The sequence below is a fragment of the Phyllobates terribilis genome, unplaced genomic scaffold (assembly GCF_046119375.1).
Source record: "Phyllobates terribilis strain yellow unplaced genomic scaffold, ASM4611937v1 Scaffold_35__1_contigs__length_13245226, whole genome shotgun sequence".
NCBI lineage: Eukaryota > Metazoa > Chordata > Amphibia > Anura > Dendrobatidae > Phyllobates > Phyllobates terribilis.
The window spans coordinates 12904819-12929232 of NW_027362795.1; positions in this window are offsets into that span (position 1 = coordinate 12904819).

Below are 24414 nucleotides of genomic sequence, written 5' to 3' on the forward strand. Positions count from 1 at the left end.
ACAAAAATACGGCGAAGCCCCACGTATTTTTTTTTTAAAATTATTTCATGAAATTCATGAAATAATTAAGAAAAAAGGGCTTCCCTATATTGTTGTGTCCGGCCAGGTACAAATAGGCAGCTGGTGGTTGGGGGCAGCCCGTTCCTGCCTGCTGTACCTGGCTGGACACAAATATAGTGCGAAGCCCCACGTCAATTTTTCTTTAATTATTTCATGAATTTCCTGAAATAATTTAAAATTGGAGCTGTCCTGGGAACCATCGAAAGGTAAGGATTACACAGTTTTAGGCGCTCCCTAAAAACACATCTGTTTAGGGTGGCCTATCACGTTCCCTAATCAAAGTCCTTTTATATTCTCATAGCCCATTCCTTATTTCTCCAAACATAAGTCTCCACCCAACCAAAAAGCACCACAAATACTGGCAGGTGATGAGCTCAGCCTTCATCTATCCCTCATCCCCTCAAGATGGCTGGACCATCCTTGTAAATAAGCCATTGTACTTTGTGTCACCCCCACCTCATTGTAGATTGTAAGCTCTTAGGAGCAGGGTCGTCATTATTTTTGCTGTAATTATTGTATTATCTTTAGCTATGTTACTTATGACTGTTGTACAGGAACCTGTGAATTGTTAAGCGCTGTGGAATATGTTGGCGCTATATAAATAAAGATTATTATTATTATTATTATTATTATTAAGGATGATGTTGCTTTATTATTTTTCTTTTATTGCAGGAGATCGTTGGCTTCAGCTGGAATGGACGTGATGGTAAGTATGGTTTAATTTAGAACAATAAAGAATTGTGTCTTTATTTCAATTAAAGGACTTTATTCTGGGTGTTTGTGTATTTTTGTAACTTTGACTATGGGGTTAGTAATGGGGGTGTCTTATAGACGCCTCTCCATTACTAACCTGGGCTTGATGTCAGCTGGCATTATAAGCTGACATCAACCCCAGCCCTATTACCCCACTGCCACCGCTACAGGGCAGTGGGAAGAGCGAGGCTAAGTGCCAGAATTGGCGCATCCTATGGATGCGCCATATCTGGGGCGGCTGACGGCTGGTGTTTCTAGCCTGGGAGGGGGCCAATATTCATGGCACCCTTCCTGGGCTATTAATATCAGCCCCCAGCTGTCTGCCTAGCCTTTGCTAGCTATTAAAATAGGGGGGACCCCACGTCATTTTTTTTGGGGGGGTCCCCCATTTTAATAGCTAGTAAAGGCTAGGTATTCAGCTGGGGGCTGATATTAGTAGCCTGGGAAGCTCCATGGGTATTACCGCCTTCCCAGGCTTCAAACATCTGCCCCAGCCGTCTGCTTAACCTCCGCTAGAGACTTAAATTACGTGGAACATCACGCCAATTTTTTTTTTAATAAATCCTTTATTCTAACACTAAATGACAAGTACAGTAACCAACACTGTCACTGTACTTCTTATATATGTGACTGACATGTTTCTATCTCTCTAATCTATGTGTGAAGCTCTATTCTTTCTGTTCTAAATTGTCGGGTACCGCTGCTGAATTGCCGGCCGGCTTTTTTAAAGAGACGGTGCATGAAAACACTAATATTTTTTTAAATAAATCCTTTACACTAAATAACAAGTACAGTAACCAACACTGTCGCTGTACTTCTTATATATGTGACTGACATGTTTCTATCTATCTAATCTATGTGTGATGCTCTATTCCTTCTTGTCTAAATTGTCGGGTACCGGTGTATGCCGCTACTGAATTGCCGGCCGGCTTTTTTAAAGAGAGCGTCTTCTGAGCAGTTTGTCAGCTTTTGGACACCTTTGAAGGTGTTTTCTATGTGTTTCTATGTGTTTTTGTTTGCCTTCCATTGGTTTTAACGGTGTTCGACGGTGTTCTAAGGTGTTCGACGAACAGTTCCTCGAACATCCTGGTGTTCGGCGAACCGAACCCGAACACTACGGGGGTGGCTCAACACTAGTGACTGCTACATCATATACTATTATGTGGAGTTGAAGTTTACAATGATGATTTCATTGATCAAGTATGTATGAAAACATATACAAAATAATAATTCATAGGTATCTATCTAGCAGACCCGGGCTTACGTGTGACCACCTTTACTCTGCTGATATGTTATTTTAGGAGTGTAGAAAAACACAGCATACTACACAGGGGCGGACACAGACTGTAGTGGGCCCCTGTGCAAGAATTTTTGGGTGCCCCCCCCGCCCTTCATAGGGGGCATGAAGGCCCCCCCCGTGCATCTCTCATCCCCCCGTGCATCTCTGATTCCCCTGACTCCAAGTTAATTAATTGTATGTAAAAAAAATACAACTTGTTATACTTACCCCCAGGGCCGCCTCCAGGTTTTTGTGGGCCCTGGGCGACAAAGTTTCAGTGGGCCCCTTTAACACATACCATGATTCATGATGCACAGATACCGCAGAGAAATATATATATATAGTACAAGGCCAAGGATTTCACTTACTACATTACATGAGCGATATCTATTGTAAATTCTACAATAGCTCAGAAACCGACGAATCCTCACAACGCACAGTGCAGACCGGACAGTATGGGCACCATATCATGCTCCATACAGGATACTGACCCCCTTATAATGCTCCATACAGGATACTGGTCCCCATATAATGCTCCATACAGGATACTGGTCCCCATATAACGCTCCATAGAGGATACTGGTCCCCATATAACGCTCCCTACCGAATACTGTCCCCCATATATCGCTCCATACAGAATACTGACCCCCATATAACGCTCCATACAGAATATTGGCCCTCATATAACGCTCCATGCAGGCTGTTCCCCCCTTATAATGCCCAATTACACAAGAGATATCTATTGTAAATTCTACAATAGCTCAGAAACCGGCGAATCCTCGCAGGGCACAGTGCAGACCGGACAGTATAGTCCTCCATACAGTAATATGGGCACCATATAATGCTCCATACAGGATACTGACCCCCTTATAATGCTCCATACAGGATACTGGTCCCCATATAATGCTCCATACAGGATACTGGTCCCCATATAACTCTCCATACAGAATATTGGCCCCCATGTAACGCTCCATGCAGGCTGTTCCCCCCTTATAATGCCCCATGCAGGATGACACCCGTCTTTTAATGCGCTTTGCAGGATGTCACATCTACCCCCATAAAATGCCCCATGCAGGATGTCACCTCTTCCCCCCATATAATGCCCCTTGCAGGATGTCACTTCCCCCCTTTTCAATGCCCCATGCAGCATGTCAGACCACCCCCTGCCTTATAATGCCCCATGCAGGAGGTCACCTCCCCCTCCTTATAATGCCCCATGCAGTATGTCACACACCCACCCTCTATATAATGCCCCATGCAGGATGTCAATTCCCCCCTCCCCCTCTTATAATGCCCCATGCTGGATGTCACACCGCCTCCCTTATAATGCCCCATGCAGAATGTCACTCCCCCCCTCCCTTATAATGCCCATGCAGGATGTCACTTCCCCCCTTCCCCTCTTATAATGCCCCATGCAGGATGTCACTTCCCCCCTTCCCCTCTTATAATGCCCCATGCAGGATGTCACTTCCTCCCTTCCCCTCTTATAATGCCCCATGCAGGATGTCACTTCCCCCCTTCCCCTCTTATAATGCCCCATGCAGGATGTCACTTACCCCTTCCCCTCTTATAATGCCCCATGCAGGATGTCACATCCCTCCCCCCCACCCCCATATAATGCCCCCATGCAGGATGTCAATTCCCCCCTCCCCCATATAATGCCCCATTGAGGATGCCAATCCTCCCATTATATAATGCCCCATGCAGGATGTCACACCACCTCCCTCATATAATGCCCCATGCAGGATGTCACACCCACTTTCCCTCCACCATTAAATGCCCCATGCCCCCATACATATAAAAAAAAAATCAAATACTCACCTCACTTCTTACTTGCTGCTAATCCGGACTCCAGCGTTGCGCACGTCTTCCCGCTCTGTGATGTGACAGCTCAGGAGAGAGCGCGCGGTGTAAAGACGTCACCGCGCCCTCTGACCTGAGACGTCACAGTCAGAGGACGCGGCAGACGCTGCGGAGGCACGGGGAGGGGTAAGTATTGTGCCGGCGCCGTCACATGACCGGAGATGTCCCTGCGCTCATCATGGGGCCCATGCTGAGCGCAGGCACATCTCTGGTCATGTGATGGCGGGGGGTCCTGCGGGGGGGGCCCCATGAGGAGACGCACAAGAGGGGGGCTCCGAGGGGGCCCCGACCGGCCGGGCCCCATGCTGGAGTCAGGGCAGTCATGCCATGATGGCGGCCCTGCTGGAGGCTGGAGGGGCCCCCTCTCCCTCGGGGGCCCCCGTTCAATGAACCGACTGCACGGGCGGTATGTCCGCCCCTGGTACTACATCTCTAAAAAGGTATATCTGCTTTAAAAATAGTAATATATAAGAATAATATGTACTATGTCTGACCACTACAAACACTCATCTGAACTGGTCCAAGTGCTGTCAGCTTTTTTCACGGGCAACACTTAGACAATACGGTCGTGTGAATATAGGCTTATGATGCATCTGGTAATAAACATGTTAAGGATGGGCCGCTACTCATGGGCCACTGCTGTGTGCTTGCCCGCCAGGCTAAAATGTGCCAGCCAGCCCCTGCTGCACCGGGTGCCAGAAAACCTAGATACACAGTTGGAATAGGTATCTTGCAAAGTAAGGATGGGGTTTAGTGTTTTATTTTATTGACTCTGTGCATTTATATTTTGTATCAATAATATGATATGGTTATATATATCTTCTGGATATCAGGAGGGCTTATCCCTGTGCATTGACTCTCTCCTTCTCCTTTGATGTCCTGTATAGGCCAAAAAAAACTACGCGTTTCGAGGACTCACAGTTCCTCTTCACAGTTCCTCTTCGTCAGCTTCTCGCTGGTAGTCAAACTGGTAACCTAATAAAGTCCAAACGCCCCCCACAAAGATAATACAACCAAAGAAATGGAGGAAGATCCAATGCTATCAAGACGGTGCCAAAGGACATATGGAGGTGCAATAGAGATAGAATTCCAATAAGAATAGACTGTGTGTGAAAAAAATAATAATAAAAAAGACTTTGTTCAAACTTTCACAATAAGTTAAAAATGAATAAAAATTATATACTTATATTTCTGATGGCTATAAAAAACAGTCTGTTAATCAGTGTATATTACCAGGATAGTATAAATTCGGCACTTAGTACCATCCAGAGATAAAAAGGAAAAAATGAAGGAGAAAAATAAAAACATTATATTGTATCTCCAATAGGGGTATCAATGTATAGAAACATATACATATATAAAATAGGTGGATTCAAAGGAATATATCCAAAAGACATATTATATTGATAAAATATAAGGAGGTTCATAAAAGTGCAATGTAAATGTTCAATTGGTACTAGGATAAAAAATACATACAGTATATACCGCTGCGAGTTAAAGGCATACAGCTGACTCTCGTGATTAAGGCCCTTCAGAGCCAAGCTATTTAATGTGAAGAACCATTTGGATTCCATCCGCGACATTAATCTCAGGTAATCACCTCCCCTCCATTTTCTGGGGACTAATCGGATCCCACAAAACTTAGTGCCCTTATAAGATTGGTTGTGGAACTTCCGGTAGTGCCGGGACAGTGGATGCCCTTCAAAACCTTCATTCAAGTATGGCCCGGACTGCATCCCCCCATAGGGGGCTAAAGGGGAGGGCAGCATGACTCAGGAGGTCTGCTAGGCCGTAATTTGGGGCGGGAAGAGGTTAATGTAAGGAATAGAGTTTTGGGCGCGAATTTGTAGGGAAGGAGTATAGGGGCAGGGGAATAGTACAGGGTTATCTGATTGGCTAGTTGGGGGTATCTCTGTGGGGGGTATATAAGGTGAGGGGTGGTGGGGGTAGTCCATTCGGGAAAAGTTTAACATACCTGAATCTACGTCGGGTCCTGAGGAATGGAGGCTCTTTTCCAGGAGATCCGTTCCTTGGCTGAGAGCAGGGGACAGCTGTGGCTCCAGGATCAGCTGCAGCGATGGAACACTGAAGAGACGGCCGGAGAGGTAGCTGCTCCCGCAGCACCTCAGAGAGGTGCAAGGAGGTCCAGGCCACCGGAGAGACTCAGCCCGGAAGGGACTCCCCGGACCAGGCGCCGGTTGCAAAGCCCCTCCAGGGACTCCTCCGGATCACAGGCACAACCCCAGCCCCCATCTGCCGCACGCCGCTCTGGAAGAATCTCTCAGCGTCGGCATCATCCAGAGGCCGGGGTGAGTGACGTCATTGGCTCCGCCCCCCCCCCTATCCAGGAAGTGCGGGCTGCTCAGGAGAGCAGGGCCTCTGCTGCTGAAGGAGGGAGAGATACATTATATGAACGGCTGGGGCATCCACTTTGGGCCCAGCGAGCAGCCAGGGGAAGGAGAGCTGAGCCTGAAGGATGCCGGACCCAGGGAGCAGAAGGAGGCAGGAGGGTGAATAGGTCAGCCAGAGCTATTTCAGGTGAGCGGCAGGCACAGCCGTGCCGGGCCCATGCAGCGGGGAAAGCAAAGCAGTACCGGTCAGTTGGAGCTGACCGAGAAGAACGGCAGGTGCAACCGCACCGGGCCCAGGCGTCAGGATCAGCAGGAGCCCGGCGGCGGAGATCGGGAAGACCAGTGTGGGGGGCCAGGAGACGACCCACCCGGGATGTCGGTTGCACCGAGGACCGGTGCGATGTCCATGGGAGAGGGCAGATTGCTGCTAGGGATGCTGGCTGCAGGCGTGCAGCTGAAGTCTCTCCTCCTCCCAGACAGCGCGCTATTGTGGATAGGAGGTCCAGGTCTAGTGGTGGGTTGACTCCGTCGGGATTACCTGGCGATGTCCCCGAGCCTGACTCTGCCTGTGAAGAAGAGGGCCAGATTTCATCTCGCAGTGAAGAGAGTGGGGACAATCGCGGCGGAGGACACGAAACGGCTGTTCCGAGGCTTCCTCGTAGTCGGCCTGGTAAGTCACATGGTTTAAATGCGCCTCGGGGGAATGCGGATGATGTAGATCAGAGGGAGCGGTATTTTCAGAGGGGCTTGGCGGCTGACAGGGTGACGGGTAGTGACGTTGTGTCGGAATTTCTTAGCATGGAGCTGGGTTTTTTGTCACCTGCGGCAGGTCCTAGCGGAGTTTGGCAGGGTGGTGCTGGAGGTTCAGGGCCAGTTGCGGAGAGCCCGGCAGTTGTGAGTGGAGGTATTCCCACGCCAGTTGCAGATAATGAGACGGTTGCGGCACCAGCGGCTGCGGCGACTCCAGTGGATACAGTGCGGTTGGATGACAGAGCGAGGGGCGAGGTTTATGTGTGCTTTGATGGCCCCTTGGGAGCTTATTTAAAGCAGGAGGTGCGAGAAAAAATATGGAAGGATGAGTACGTGAAAATTTTTTCTTTGTTACCGTTTAATTTGGACAGGGTTAAGCCAGATGAGAGTAAGAAGGATGAGGAGGAGCGCAGGCGTTATCGTCTGATTCCTCGCACTTTTCAAAATTGGCTGCAGGCGTTTACCACACTAGCGAGTGTCATTGGGGAGAAAGCTCCGGAGAACTGTTCTGCATTATTTTGTTATTTAGATTCGATTAGTGAAGCATACCGTGTTTATGGTGGGACGGCCTGGCTGAGGTATGATGAACAGTTTAGGCAAAGAAAGGCAGTCCGTCCGAGTTTACGGTGGGACCACAAGGAGATTAGTTTGTGGTTGCGATTGATGGCAGCACCAAGGTCGGCCTCGCAGTCCTTTCCTGGGAGTAGCGGGGGTTCTGCCAATTCGGCGGCATCCTCGTCAGGCTCCAGGAAGGGGCTGTGCTGGCAGTTTAACGAGCGGGAATGCCGTTTTGGCACAGACTATAAGTTTAAGCACGAATGTTCAGGCTGTGGAGGGTCCCACAGCCATTCCAAGTGCTTTAAGAAAGGAAAGAAAAAATCAAGCGACTCTTTTTCAAAAAGGGAGGGCAGCAGTGAGAATAGATCGGATGCTTCCGTTTCTAAGTAGGTATCCAGATAAGGAAGCAGCTGTGTTGTTGAGGGATGGTTTTAATTTTGGCTTCAGGATTCCGTCTGCAGTTGTGCCACGTACGGTGCGGCCTAAGAATTTGATTTCGGCTCGGATGCATGCGGCAGTTGTTAAGGAAAAATAGGATAAGGAAATTAAGTTAGGTCGCATGGCTGGTCCTTTTTTTGGAACCTCCGTTGCCGTGTTTATGTGTTTCTCCTCTGGGCGTTGTGCCCAAAAAGGAGCCTAACAAGTTTCGGTTAATCCATCACTTGTCGTATCCTCATGGTAGTTCAGTTAATGATGGTATTGATCCAGATTTGGCATCTGTATCGTATGTTTCTTTTGACAAGGCCGTGGACTGGGTGCGGAGGCTGGGAAAAGGATCTCTCATGGCAAAAACTGACATTGAGTCCGCTTTTCGTCTGCTTTCGATACACCCAGACAGTTTTAATTTACTTGGTTGTTTTTGGGACGGTCATTATTACGTGGATTGTTGTCTACCGATGGGATGTTCGATCTCGTGTTCCTACTTTGAAAAGTTCAGTTGTTTTCTTGAATAGGTAGTTAGGGAGGAATCTGGCTTGGACTCCGTATTGCACTATTTAGATGACTTTTTGTGTATTGGGCCAGCTGGGTCCTCAGTTTGTTCTTTGCTGCTTAGGACGGTTGAACAGGTAGCATCTCGCTTTGGCATTCCGTTGGCCCCGGAGAAAACGGAGGGCCCCTCCACGGTTTTGAAGTTTTTGGGCATTGAATTGGATTCCGTCAGAATGGAATGCCGCTTGCCAGAGGACAAGTTGTTAGATCTGAAGTCTTGTGTCCAAGAGGCTTTGCAGGCAAAGAAATTGTGCCTGCGCCAACTGCAATCTCTTTTGGGTAAGTTAAATTTTGCGTGCAGGATTTTACCTATGGGAAGAGTTTTTTCACGTAGGTTGGCTCAGGCGACAGCAGGCATTAAACATCCGTTGCATTTTGTAAGATTGAATTCGGAACACAAGGCGGATTTGTCCATTTGGGTGGATTTTCTTCAATCTTATAATGGCAGGTCGGTTTGGATGGATCAAGTCGTTTCTAATGTGGATCTGGTTTTGTTTACAGACGCGTCAGGTTCTTATGGTTTTGGGGCCTATTTCGGTGGAAAATGGTGTGTGGGAGAGTGGCCGGAATCATGGAAGGATGCAGGATTGACAAGAAACATGGCATTGCTGGAAATGTTTCCTATTGTGGTGGCTTTGGAGGTTTGGGGCTCTGAGCTGAGGAACAAGAAAGTGTGTTTCTTCTGTGACAACTAGAGTGTAGTGCATTGTATTAACAACTTGTCAGCTGTTTCATTGCCGGTTCTGTCTCTTTTGCGCCATCTAGTGCTCCGTTGTTTGGATTGTAATGTCTGGTTTTGTGCTGTTCATGTACCGGGTGTTCAGAATTCAATAGCTGATGCATTGTCTCGCTTCCAGTGGGATCGTTTTCGGGAACTGGCGCCGGACGCGGAGCAGTTGGAAACCGATTGGCCCCGGTGGTTGTGGGATCTAGTGTCCGTGCAGCGTTGAATTTGGTGAGGTGTTCTGTTAATCCCAGTACTTGGTCTCGATATGTTTCTGCGTGGCGTCTTTGGCAGGAGCTAGAGGAGTCGGCAGGTGAGCAGGTGACGGAAGCGGACCATCCCTATTTATTGTTGTACATGATCGGCAGGGCATTTCAGGAGGGTTTATCGGGCTCAGCTGTAGCTGGTAGGTTAGCAGGTTTGGCCTTCTTCTTTAAGTTAAATGGTTGGAGGGACTTTACCAAGGATTTCTTGGTTCGCCAGGCGATGAAGGCATTTCGGAGGAGCTATCCGGTACGTGATTTGCGGCGCCCGGTATAGTTTGAAATACTGGGTCAGCTTTTGCGTTGCCTTAGCGGTGTGTGTAGTTCTGAATATGAATGTCAGCCATTTGGGGCGGCCTTTGTTCTGGCATTTTTTGGGGCATTTAGGATAAGCGAATTGGTGAGCAAGAATGTTAAGTGTCATGGCGGGCTGTTATCGAAGGAAGTAGTGTGCTCGGAGGAGGCAGTACGGTGTTATTTGAGGCGGTCAAAAACCGATACAGCTGGCAAGGATTGTTTGGTGGAATTGTGGGCTGTGGATGGTTTGTTTGAATGCCCGGTGAGATGGGTTTCTGCATTTCTGGAGGTGAGAGGTCCATCATCGGGTGCCTTTTTGTTACATCAAGATGGATCTGCATTATCGGTGTATCAGTTTATTACCATCTTCAGGCGGGGTTTAGCTAGTTGTGGTCTGAATGGTTTGGAGTTTGGTTCTCATTCGTTTCGGATTGGGGCCGCCACTGAGGCTGCTCGCTGGGGTTTGGGGGTTAAAGCTGTGAAAAAGATTGGTCGCTGGGAGTCGGCGAGGTATCGGTCTTATGTCCGGCCTCATATGTTATAAGATTTTTCCCCAATTTTTTGATAGTGTTATTATGTGGTAACGAGTTTCTTTTCTTCTTTACATTCCCCCCCCCCTTTGTTTTATGTTTCAGGACCCCCTCGGTTGATCTGGGTGCTAGGTCGCTCGTATGTATATTGGGGTTCCATTCGGGCCGACGCAAGACCGGCGGGGCGCCAGTTGGGCATAACGAAGGAGGTTGCGACGGTTCGGTGGATCGGTATCAGGGGTTTGCTGTGGAGCCGGGTAATGCCCGAATTTCATTTTTATGCTAATTTGGATAGACCTCCGGATATACTCGTTTTGCATGCGGGTGGAAATGACTTGGGCTCCAGGACGTCTAGAGACTTGATCCGTGACGTCAAGTTTGACTGCCTGAGGCTTTTGGAAACCTATCCGGGATTAGTGCTCGTATGGTCGGACATCGCCGCACGCCTGGCATGGCGACACGCCAGGTCAGTCGAAAGGATAAATAATGCTCGGAGCAAGGTGAATAGGGAGGTTTCCCGATTCATTGCTCTGCATGGGGGAGTTGTGGTTCGTCATCGGGATCTGGAAGTTCCGTTTAGGGAATTTCTGCGGTCTGATGGGGTCCATTTGAATGATATTGGCATAGATATGTGGGCATTAGCATTGATGGAGGGAGTTGAAAAGGCACTTTTGGTATGGCGGGACTCTCAGGCATAAGGTTTTGAAGGCGGTTGCTTACATCGAAGGAGGACGGGGGAGCCCACTGCAGGGATGGGTGACTCCCATCGGTGTTAAGCGGGTGTTAAAAATTTAAAACGGGTCCCTACTGAGCGAGGTCTCAGCGGGACATTTCTGGATGGGCAACAGTCAGCTGGGTCCCCCTGGGCCGGTTGCGGTGCGGCTAGGGGTGGCATGGTGGAGGTGTTTGGTGCAGTTTTCAAAATGTATGGGCAACAGTCAGCTGGGTCCCCCTGGGCCGGTTGCGGTGCGGCTAGGGGTGGCATGGTGGAGCTGTTTGGTGCAGTTTTCAAAATGTATGGGCAACAGTCAGCTGGGTCCCCCTGGGCCGGTTGTGGTGCGGCTGGGGGTGGCATGGTGGAGCTGTTTGTTGCAGTTTTTCTCCAAAAAATGGTGGAGCCTTTAATTCCCCCTCCTCCTTTTCAGAGTTAATTTAATGTTAATTAATGTTATTTATGTTTACATGCTGTTATATAATAAATGAGGCTGCTGTGGCCATTATATTCAATGTCACAGTATGGTGGTTTTTATTTATAGTAAGTGGGGGGGTTCAGTGGGCTGTGTATAGTAGGCCGTATAGTCATACATTCCAAAGTCATGTTGATAAAGTGTTCCTTCAGCCTTTTGATAACTTGCGCTTTGTACAGACATCTCCTCCTGACAAGGTATAAAAAGGGCGTGGCTTGGGGTGTGGATAGGGGCGTGGCCAGACTACGCGTGCCGCATGGTTTCGCCCTCTTTCTAGTCCTCATAGGTTGGCGGTATGCTTGTACTGAGGAGATCTGGGATATCAGTGATTAGGTCCCATATTGTGCACTGTAAGGTCTGGAAAAGCTCCTTCTATCCGTCTCTGTAGCACCAGAGGAAGAACAGAGGGGAAAAGACAGGATTTTCTACATGTCGCGTTATGTAGATGTTCTGCAGATTTATCACAACCGTCCACAAGAAGAAACTGCCATCACAGAGCCGCCTTTAGCTGTTGGAAAAGTTTAAACTTAGTTTTGAATAGTTGCTATAGGCAACAAGGACCGTTTCTATTTATACTGGGTCACATGATGCTGGTGCTGGGTGATGTCATGTGACGGAATGTTGTGAGTGATGATGTCACAGAGGGCGTTGTGATGTCACCCTTGGGGTATATAAGGGGGCTCCATCCACCTGGAGCTCATATCTCATTGGCCATATCTTGGTGCTGAGATACCCCCTGGAGACAATGAGGATCGCCATATTGTTTCTGTGCTGTACCCTGTTCTACCCTGTGAATTACCATAGGCTGCCGGTGAGTACCTGTCTATTATTACATATGGAGGACGTTTAGAATCAGCTGCGGCAGGGGAAGGGGATGGGGAGGGGGGTCCTGTAAGAATTTACCTGCGGGAATAAGAGGTTATGGCAGGGAAAGGAGCTTAGGAAGTGACAGTCAGAGGGGATATAAGTGTGGGGTGACCCCTCTGACTCCCACATTCCTGCCTTGTCCTTGTAGTGATTAATGACTTTGGTGTTGTCCCTTATATATCACTTTGCAGTCACCAGTGATCGCTCCACACTGTGATCCTAAACTACAGTCTCATTTACCTTTTTGCAAACGCCCAGAAGGGGAGGAGTGACATCACACCCATGTGAGCAGATCCCGCCCACTTTTACTGCAGTCGTAATGCGAGCTAGCTGTATTCTGTTTTCATGGAAATGTCAGCAGCTGCTCCCCCTAGTGTTTACAAGATGAAAACATCAAAAGAGTTAAAATATTTTTTTCAGATTTTATACCATTGAAACCTTTTTAAATATATATGTGTATTTATATATAAATATAAATACTTTACAATTGTAAAAAAATTGCTGACACTTTCCCTTTAAAAGATCTAAAGACGTTCTGCTTCATGTGCCATTGTGACCAATCACAGCACAGATTATATTTTTTAAACTTTTCTTGAAAAACTGAAGCTGCTCCGTGATTGGAAATCATGTGGAAGGGTTCTCTTTTAGACATTTAGTTAGGTCCAAAGTATCAGTGACATGATGGATAGAACTGTGCAATGATGTCACAGAGGGCTTTGTGATGTCACCCCTGGGTATATTAGAAGCCTCGGCCCATCTGCAGCTTGTATCTCATTGACCATACCTTGGTGCTGAGAGACCTCTGGAGATGATGAGTATCATCCTATCATTTCTGTCCTTTACGTTGCTCTACCCCCCACATTACAGTACACTGAGGGCGAGTATGTTCTCATCAATATGGAGGTCACAAGGATCAGCTAATGAGAATATCGCCTCTTGCAGGACTTCTCATACTGGACATGTGACCGTCCATCATATGAAAGTCCAACTGTAAATAATATTCCATGGACCCTGGAGGTGAATCCCAAACTTCTTCCTGATCTTCTCAATGGGATATTTCTGAAAGTTGCTTGATAATGTATCCATCACTGTATAATAACAAGGGCTCTCTGTTTGACTGGATTGGGTATAAATATACAGGACTTTATTATGTTTTTTTTCTTTATTATAGGATGACCCACTACCCGTGGATCTCAGGAGAAGCACCTATCAAGCTTCCATCAATCTTCCTCTTTGGCTCTTCCGTGACGCAGTTTTTGTTGCGGTGATGACACTACTGACAATACTAGAGTATTTGGCCTTAAGTCTTGTCCTGAGCAAGTGGGCAATGTCTGAACCTGGTGAAACAATCAGAAAACTACTGAGAACAAAACCAATCTGAAGGAACAAAGTGCTTGTAAGGAGCCGATTTGCATCCCTCAGACTCAGGAGCAAGACTCCAGGAGAACACCTGTCCTGCCCAATGGCAAATGTTCTACTCCATCCATGGCTCCTGCACCGCAGGATGCGAAAAAGGTTCCTAGTTGCAACTATAAAGTGGCGTTCAGTGATATTGTCTGGGTCAGAACGATCCCTCACAACAATATAGGAAGAAGAGCTCGAAGTTCCACGGAGCATAAAGAGAGGTTACTGATTTTTCAGAGAAGCCAACAACCCAGAATTCCAGAGCCAAGAGCACCAGAACCTAGAATACCAGAACCTACCATGTCAGAACCTAGTATGTCAGAACCTAGAATGCCAGAGCCTGAAATGCCTACAACACCTCCACCCAAAATCAAGAGGAGAAGATGTTTCCTTAGATGTCTTAGAGGCGAGGAAGATTGAGAAGGCAACTGCTTGAACTTTCCCATTGCTCGTGTTTTCATCACAGGTTAGTCCTATACATGCTGTCTGATGGGCACCATCTTACTACATACAATGCAGCATTGCACCTGAAATCGAATGGATATTTTGTCACACACTTGCACTTTAGCACCTTATCATATGGCGCATATATCTATGAACGCTTTGCTAAGTATCACTGTCTAGTATGTGCTTCTGATGAACCTATTTTAGGAAAACGTGTCGAGGTTTGGCATACTATGTACTTGAGTTTGGCGTACTATATGCTTGTTGGTAAATTCTATTGCCATCTATAATCTACTAGATATTATAATGTCTCTGGTGGGATGCCCCATGCCGAATTGTTGATAACTGACTATGAGCATTGTCCTCTATTTCTTATCTACTATGGTTACAGGTTGATGTGAAGAGAGCTGTGCCATTGGTAGCGATTTTTCTACTGATTTGTCAGTTATATTTATGTTAGTTTAGCAAATTTCTGCTTGTAGGGTCTAATGTTTTAGCATAGTGTATGTTCTGTGAGCTAAATTGTCATACTTATGCACTAGATAGATTATAAATTGTGATGCTTATGTACTAGATAGATTATTAGTTTAATTGGTGATTTTTTAAATATTTTTTAACATCAGGAGACTCAAGAATCGCATCTTACAGAAGACAAGAAGCCTAAATGCCGAACGGTGATGACCTGTTGATGGCCCACAGCTGGAGGGTCATTACCTCTTGATGGCACAAAACTGGACAGAAGATAAAAACATTTGATGGCACACAGCCGGAGGGTGATGACCTATTGATGGCCATAGCCAGAGGGTCATTACCTGTTGATGGCACACAGCCGGACAGAGGATCATTACCTGTTGATGGCACACAGCCGGATGGTCATTACCTGTTCATGGCGCACTGCTGGATGGTCATTACCTGTTGATGGCACACAGCCGGAGGGTGATGACCTATTGATGGCCATAGCCAGAGGGTCATTACCTGTTGATGGCGCACTGCCGGATGGTCATTACCTGTTGATGGCACACAGCTGGACAGAGGATCATTACCTGTTGATGGCACACAGCCGGCCAGAGGATAAGATCTTTTGATTGCATACACCGGGTCCCTCCCTGATAACAAGGAACCCTGGGGAATACTGGTCATCTTGATCCCCCACTGACTATATACTTGCTCCACCTCAGCCTACACCATCATGGAGGACACTTCCACCTGTGTCCACTGTAAGGTTGGACTTTCTTTTATAATTACAGCAGATTAATAAACATCATAAAGCTGTAAAACTATCGAGTAATTTATTATAAATTATTATAAAGAAATATAAAGTATAATATATAGCTATAGAGGGCACATAAGACGACTAACTATAGAAAGCATGGTATCGCCTGATATATACTGTATATTCTAGATGGCGCTATTACACTAAATACATCACAACCTCCAGGGTGATATTACCGTACAATGCGAGATCACTAATAATGGCCACAGATTATGAGAAAATGACCAGCTCCATAGTCCTGGAGTTATTATAAATGTCTCTAGTGTGAGGCAGGGACTGGACGAGTGTTGGAGGGAGGTATATTCCCCCAGGACGTCCTTTATGTATCCATGCTGCAGAATCTGCCGTATACTTCTGTTCTAGCAGTCAGACATTTCACTCTGCAGATCACAGGCTCAACATTGTGTAAAACTACCACCGTATATAAGAGCACTCAGAATAAAAACTAGCGGCATGCCGTGCACTGCCCACGTCATGTGTACGGGATACAGGACCTGCAGGACCTGGTACGGCCATTATAGTTGATAGATTAATGATACCTGTGCAGATGAAGGGAAAAAAAATATGTGCAACAACAGGAGGAGAAAGTCTCAAAATGTAATTTGAAGAGTATAATAGAGAAATGGGAAACTTCTGGAGATGCAGATAAGTGGTACCAGGGCGAAACGTAAGTGTAGTCAAACAAGGGAAAAGTGCAAATGATCCAGCGTAAAGGTTTGCTTAGTAGAAAAAATATTAAAACTTAGCTTTTATTAGCCATATAAAACACTGCTCCACAAAGAATACAGCAAATGTGTAACTATCATAGCTTACAGACCTACGCGTTTCAACAAATCATGTCTTAATTATGGCCCTACTACTAGAATGACAAAAAGGCATATATATATATATTTATATATATCCACGTGCCTGTATGACCTCCCTACAACGCCTGGGCATGCTCCTGATGAGGTTGCGGATGGTCTCCTGTGGGATCTCCTCCCAGACCTGAACTAAAGCATCCGCCAACTCCTGGACAGTCTGTGGTGCAACGTGACGTTGGCGGATGGAGCGAGACATGATGTCCCAGATGTGCTCAATCGGATTCAGGTCTGGGGAACGGGCGGGCCAGTCCATAGCTTCAATGCCTCCATTTTGCAGGAACTGCTGACACACTCCAACCACATGAGGTCTGCCATTGTCCAGCATTATGAGGAACCCAGGGCCAACCGCACCAGCATATGGTCTCACAAGGGGTCTGAGGATCTCATCTCGGTACCTAATGGAAGTCAGGCTACCTCTGGCGAGCACATGGAGGGCTGTGCGGCCCTCCAAAGAAATGCCACCCCACACCATTACTCACCCACTGCCAAACCGGTCATGCTGAAGGATGTCGCTCTCCACGGCGTCTCCAGACTCTGTCACGTCTGTCACATGTGCTCAGTGTGAACCTGCTTTCATGTATGAAGAGCACAGGGCGCGAGTGGCGACTTTGCCAATCCTGGTGTTCTGTGGAAAATGCCAAGCGTCCTGCATGGTGTTGGGCTGTGAGCACAACCCCTATCTGTGGACGTCGGGCCCTCATACCACCCTCATGGAGTTAGTATCTAACCGTTTGTGCAGACACATGCACATTTGTGGCCTGCTGGAGGTCATTTTGCAGGGTTCTGTCAGTGCTCCTCCTGTTCCTCCTTTCACAAAGGCGGAGGTAGCGGTCCTGCTGCTGGGTTGTTGCCCTCCTACGGCCCCCTCCACATCTCCTGGTGTACTGGCCTGTCTCCTGGTAGCGCCTCCAGCCTCTGGACACAGCCAACCTTCTTGCCACAGCTCGCATTGATGTGCCATCCTGGATGAGCTGCACTATCTGAGCAACTTCTGTGGGTTGTAGAGTCTGCCTCATGCTACCACGAGTGTGAAAGCACAACCAACATTCAAAAGTGACCAAAACATCAGCCAGAAAGCATTGGTACTGAGATGTGGTCTGTGGTCCCCACCTGCAGAACCACTCCTTTATTGAGGGTGTCTTGATAATTGCCAATAATTTCCATCTATCGTCTATTCCATTTGCACATCAGCATGTGAAATTGATTGTCAATCAGTGTTGCTTCCTAAGTGGACAGTTTGATTTCACAGAAGTTTGATTTACTTGGAGTTATATTCTGGTGTTTTAAGTGTTCCCTTTATTTTTGGAGCAGTGTATATAGATACATACAGTGAGAACGGAAAGTATTCAGACTCCTTTAAATTTTTCACTCTTTGTTTCATTGCAGCCATTTGATAAATTCAAAAAAGTTAATTTTTTTTCTCATTAAAGTACACTCAGCACCCCATCTTGACTGAAAAAAACAGCAATATAGAATTTTTTTGCAAATTTATTAAAAAAGAAAAACTGAAATATCACATGGTCATAAGTATTCAGATCCTTTGCTCAGACACTCATATTTAAGTCACATGCTGTCCATTTCCTTGTGATCCTCCTTGAGATGGTTCTACTCCTTCAATGGAGTCCAAATGTGTTTAATTAAACTGATAGGACTTGATTTGGAAAGGCACACACCTGTCTATATAAGACCTCAAAGCTCACAGTGCATGTCAAAATGAGAATCATGAGCTCAAAGGAACTGCCCAAGGAGCTCAGAGACAGAATTGTGGCAAGGCACAGATCTGGCCAAGGTTACAAAAGAATTTATGCATTACTCAAGGTTCATAAGAGCACAGTGGCCTCCATAATCCTTAAATGGAAGAAGTTTGGGACCACCAGAATTCTTCCTAGACCTGGCCGTCCAGCCAAACTGAGCAATCGTGGGAGAAGAGCCTTGGTGAGAGAGGTAAAGAAGAACCCCAAGATCACTGTGGCTGAGCTCCAGAGATGCAGTAGGGAGATGGGAGAAAGTTCCACAAAGTCAGCTATCACTGCAGCCCTCCCCCAGTTGGGCCTTTATGGCAGAGTGGCCAGATGGAAGCCTCTCCTCATATGAAAGCCCGCATAGAGTTTGCTCAAAACACATGAAGGACTCGCAGACTATGAGAAATAAGATTCTCTGGTCTGATGAGACGAAGATAGAACTTTTTGGTGATAATTCTAAGTGGTATGTGTGGAGAAAACCAGGCACTGCTCATCACCTGCCTAATACAATCCCAACAGTGAAACATGGTGGTGGCAGTTGTTAGAACCCTCCTGTTAGTTTTTTCTATTTTGTGGTCATGTGACCTTCTGGCTATTTATTCCAGCTCCGCCCTTCAGGCTTTGCTGGACTTCAGTGTTACTTTGACTCTTAATCTAGCCAGGTGCTTTGTACCTACTGTATCTGTAGCGCCCCAGGGGTTCGGCCGCTACAGGGGTATTACACCTCAATCCAGAGGTGTGATATTCCACTCCCGGGTAAGGATGGAGTATGGACCAGGGCTCAGTTAGCTGCATACAGCACACACACCCCATTTCCGAGGGACAGCTCAACGGTGCTCCCGCTAGACATAAGTGCAGGCACGACCGACTTTGTCCCTGCCTGGAGTGGGGAGGGGGGTGGAACACCCAGTGCTGTAGGAGCAGATAGGGGTTGGTTCCTGAGCGTAGGAAGGAGCCCATTGGTTGCTGGTCACCTGGGCTCATGGTCAGAGGGAGGTATAAAAGGTGGGCACCATCTTAGATCTAGGTTCTGTCCAGAGAGGAGAAGACAGGGAGTAGAGGCTCTGTAGGAGCTCTACTCCAGAAGGGCCTAGTGAAAGGCCGAGGAGGAGGTGAAGGATAGCTGAGATTCTGGCTCATCTCAGCTCCAAGAGAAGGGAACAGAAACAGAAAGGAACTGCAAAGAAAGAGAGAGAGAAACAGAAGGGCTCAGGAACAAGAAGGTGGAAGGGACCCTAAGAACCCACGAGAATCCAGGGTGAAGGGTCAGGCAGATTAAGGGTACCGGATCCCAAGTTGGTGGAGGAGAAACTACCCTCAGCCAAAGACCGGTCGTCGTGATCATCTATTGGTGCGACACCTCATCAAACCTGCTAGGAAGGCACCATATAGGACAGCGGAGGACGGGGCCCACGTTTAACCGCACGAGTCCGCGGCATCTGGACAAAAGTGGGTCACTGGTGAGGCAGGCCAGAGAAAGGATTAAAGGGGGTCCTGTGCCATGCTCCTGAACTGCCTGGGAGTTGACCGAGCCCCTCACCTGGTGGACGCAGCACGGCTCGGGCGGTCACTGCCGACGGAAGTGACCCGGAACAAACGAACTGTGAGTAAAGACCCTGGACTGTAACTTGTTGTCCGTGTGCTCTTTCGCTCCTCCGGCACTACTGGTACTGGGACCTTCACCACCATCACTCCCACCATCCACTACACTGCCCTGGGGCCGCACTCTTCCCGTGGGGAGTCACACTACCCTAGCTGCACACCTCATCAGCCCCAGCGGTCTGCATGCAGCGGCGGTTCCTAATAACCGCAATCCACGGGTGGCGTAGTCGGACATTATCTGAAGCACGTAGCAGACTACCATTGGCCTGACCACCCTGAGCCGCGGGACCGGGCCGCCACTACTATTACCCCCATCTTTCCCCTATCGCCCGGATCCGCGTGCCCCACGGCCCAGGGGGCGAGTCAGCTTTGGCGTAGTCGGCAGGATTTCGTGCCCGCTAACCACGGGTACTGCGCGCCGGAAAAGAGACTGTTTCACTGTACTAAAGATGGCGCCTGCCCCAGAAGAACGAGCGCCATAATGTGCGCGCCAAAAGACCACAGGAGGCCGCCTCCCATCGTGGGCCGGGTCCCAGAATGGCGCCAAAGAGGAAGCCCGCCCCCGACAACCATGAGCACGGCTGTGGAAATGTCCGTCAACGTGGGGGGGCTGCCCCTGAGAGTGATTGTCAGCAGAATGCCCCAGGACCACCCCCCATGGGGGCGGAAAGAGAAGAAAACTGCGGGGCAGGGGGTGGTCTGGATCAGTCCAGACAGACCGCACCCGGGGATGGACGCCCTCAGCAGCACCAGCCTCCTGGCCCGAAGCCTGCTGCAGGCCGAACCGCTCTGCAGCCTAGCAGAAGTCCTAGCGCAGCTCCCCAGAGACCCGGAGCGTGCGCAAGCTGCACTGGAGGACCTGGAGCGGAGGATGGTCCGGGCGCAGCGGAGTGCACTCACCGAGTGGAGAGAGGAACTGGCCCGGCAGGCCGAGACCCACCAGCGACAGGTCTCAGCCGCACCCCGGGGTTTGCCTGCCTCTGAGGACGGTGCAAGAGGAGAGAGGACCGGAGGCGACGCCGCGGAGGGAGCCACGAGGACTAAGGCAAGTGAAGGGGACGTCACCACTTCAAGCCCAGCACCCGCAAGCCTGCCCCAGCCTCCCATCGCAGCACCAGAAGCCCCACTCACCGCACCTGTTGCCGGGCCGCCACTGCTCCCGGCTAGGCCTCAAGCGGCAAGCGCCGCGGCCACGCCCCGCCCAGCGCCACGCCCCTTGACCCCGGGCGCCGTAAAGCAGGAAGCATCATCGGCCCGGTCACAAGGCCTGGATGACCCGGGCACCATCGCTAAGCCTGCGCCCCTGTCCCGGATGGGACTGCCACCTAGCGCAGCCACAAGACCCCCGGCCTGGTCGCAAGGCCGAGTGCCCCCGGGCGCTGCTCCAAGATTAGGTCCCCCCACTATACCATCACTGGGCGTGGACCTATTGGCACATCACACCGGTCCGGATGGACTGCCGCTGGAGTGGCCGGCTGAAGTGACCGGCAATCAGCCAAGGAAGGCCCAGCCCCCGCGTGAGCCTCTGATACCGGCTCCTGAACCCGTCGAGGTCACCCTACCCCCACTGGAGGACGTCCAATTTGCGTGGGACCCCACCAGCGAGAACTTGATGGGGTTCTCTCAAGAGACCCGGGCAGACGCGGTCCGTCGTCTGGAGGCCTGTCATCAGCAACTGGTGACCTTTGAGCGGGAGCGACGAGAGAGGCGCGTCAGAGAGGAACGGCTCCAAGCCCAGAGTGCTGAACAAAAGCGCAAGGCCCGCCAAGACCCCCAAGCAGCCCGTGGTCCCCGAATCACCGGGACCATAGTCAAATTCCACATGGAGAACGGCTGGGGCTTCATCAGGGGCCCAGAAACCACAGGCGACGTCTTTGTGACCCGCAGGGACGTGGAGAGTCATCTACCTGAGGGACATCGTGGCCGTGACCTATACCCTGGTGATGTGGTCGCCTTTACCCGCCACGTAGGTGCAAAAGGACCATACGCCCTACATGTCCATCGGCTCACCGAGGAGGAGCTACAATACCGTGGCTATGAGGAGAGCCAAGAGGACCCGGACGGGTCTGAAGAACCATATGAGGAGGAAGAAGGAACATATGGAGGACACCGCTACTAGTAAGTAGCAAAGTACCTGTGTACATAGTTACCCGTCAGGGTATCAGAACTGTTTTTGGGACTGTTCCCGTCTCGAAAGTGTGGTCCCCGTTGGGACAAATATTGAACTGTTAACTGTGTGCCCCTCATCCCCTACCAGGCTGAGGACTGTGAGCAGCCATTCCCTTCCCAAAACTGGCCGAGGACTGAGAGCGGTCAAATCCCTTGTATATAGTTGCGCTTCCTAAAGCGCCCCCTACTGGTTTTATACAAAAACCGCAACGTCTACCTCAAGATTTACTGGACTGTTGCACCTTTACCTGGTCGAGATCCTAGAATCCAAGAATGTGCTTTACTTAAAAATGTTTTACATGGGAAAGTTTTGTATGCTGCTAGGTAATAATGCAAATGTTTTACAAGATGTTTTATATGACAAAAGAGTTCCAGAGGCATTAGCAAAGTGTTTTATAATAGTGGCAAGAAAAGAAAAGTGTTTCCCATAAAGGGAATTGAACCGTATTGCCTGTTTTCTGATGTGAAAAGTTATTGAAAAAGTTTTGCATGTCCTGTAATTATCTGTTTTTGCTCTTTTCCAGCCCGAGGACGTGCTGTGCTTTACCAGGGGGGAATGTAGCGCCCCAGGGGTTCGGCCGCTACAGGGGTATTGCACCTCAGTCCAGAGGTGTGATATTCCACTCCCGGGTAAGGATGGAGTATGGACCAGGGCTCAGTTAGCTGCATACAGCACACACACCCCATTTCCGAGGGACAGCTCAACGGTGCTCCCACTAGACATAAGTGCAGGCACGACCGACTATGTCCCTGCCTGGAGTGGGGAGGGGGGTGGAACACCCAGTGCTGTAGGGGCAGATAGGGGTTGGTTCCTGAGCGTAGGAAGGAGCCCATTGGTTGCTGGTCACCTGGGCTCATGGTCAGAGGGAGGTATAAAAGGTGGGCACCATCTTAGATCTAGGTTCTGTCCAGAGAGGAGAAGACAGGGAGTAGAGGCTCTGCAGGAGCTCTACTCCAGAAGGGCCTAGTGAGAGGCCGAGGAGGAGGTGAAGGGGAGCTGAGATTCTGGCTCATCTCAGCTCCAAGAGAAAGGAACAGAAAGGAACAGAAACAGAAAGGAACTGCAAAGAAAGAGAGAGAGAAACAGAAGGGCTCAGGAACAAGAAGGTGGAAGGGACCCTAAGAACCCACGAGAATCCAGGGTGAAGGGTCAGGCAGATTAAGGGTACCGGATCCCAAGTTGGTGGAGGAGAAACTACCCTCAGCCAAAGACTGGTCGTCGTGATCATCTATTGGTGCAACACCTCATCAAACCTGCTAGGAAGGCACCATATAGGACAGCGGAGGACGGGGCCCACGTTTAACCGCACGAGTCCGCGGCAGCTGGACAAAAGTGGGTCACTGGTGAGGCAGGCCAGAGAAAGGATTAAAGGGGGTCCTGTGCCATGCTCCTGAACTGCCTGGGAGTTGACCGAGCTCCTCACCTGGTGGACGCAGCACGGCTCGGGCGGTCACTGCCGACGGAAGTGACCCGGAACAAACGAACTGTGAGTAAAGACCCTGGACTGTAACTTGTTGTCCGTGTGCTCTTTCGCTCCTCCGGCACTACTGGTACTGGGACCTTCACCACCATCACTCCCACCATCCACTACACTGCCCTGGGGCCGCACTCTTCCCGTGGGGAGTCACACTACCCTAGCTGCACACCTCATCAGCCCCAGCTGTCTGCATGCAGCGGCGGTTCCTAATAACCGCAATCCACGGGTGGCGTAGTCGGACATTATCTGAAGCACGTAGCAGACTACCATTGGCCTGACCACCCTGAGCCGCGGGACCGGGCCGCCACTACTACTACCCCCATCTTTCCCCTATCGCCTGGATCCGCGTGCCCCACGGCCCAGGGGGCGAGTCATATCTCTCTAGTTTGTTTGGTCCTTGGACCACTAAGTACTTTTGTCTGTTTGTCTTCTTCTGCTACTACTTCTGCCAGGAGGTGTCCAATTTTGTCCCAGTCCTTAGTTCTTTTAGGGACCCCTCCCTTTAATCTATAGGTCTGCGTTCAGATTAGCCGCGGACGAAGGCGGGTCTGTTTACAAGGAACAGGTTGCCCGCTGCATCGTAGGGAATCAGCTTAGTCCTATTGTATGGACAGATTTCCTCTCTTTCCTTAGTTCTTGTAGCAGATCATAACAGCAGTATCATGCTATGGGGGTGTTTTTCAGCTGCAGGGACAGGACGACTGGTTGCAATTGAAGGAAACATGAATGCGGCCAAGTACAGAGATATCCTGGATGAAAACCTCTTCCAGAGTGCTCTGCACCTCAGACTTGGCCAAAGGTTCACCGTCCAACAAGACAATGACCCTAAGCACACAGCTAAAATAACAAAGGAGTGGCTTTAGAACAACTATGTGACCATTCTTGACTGGCCCAGCCAGAGCCCTGACCTAAACCCAATTGAGCATCTTTGGAGAGACCTGAAAATGGCTGTCCACCAACGTTTACC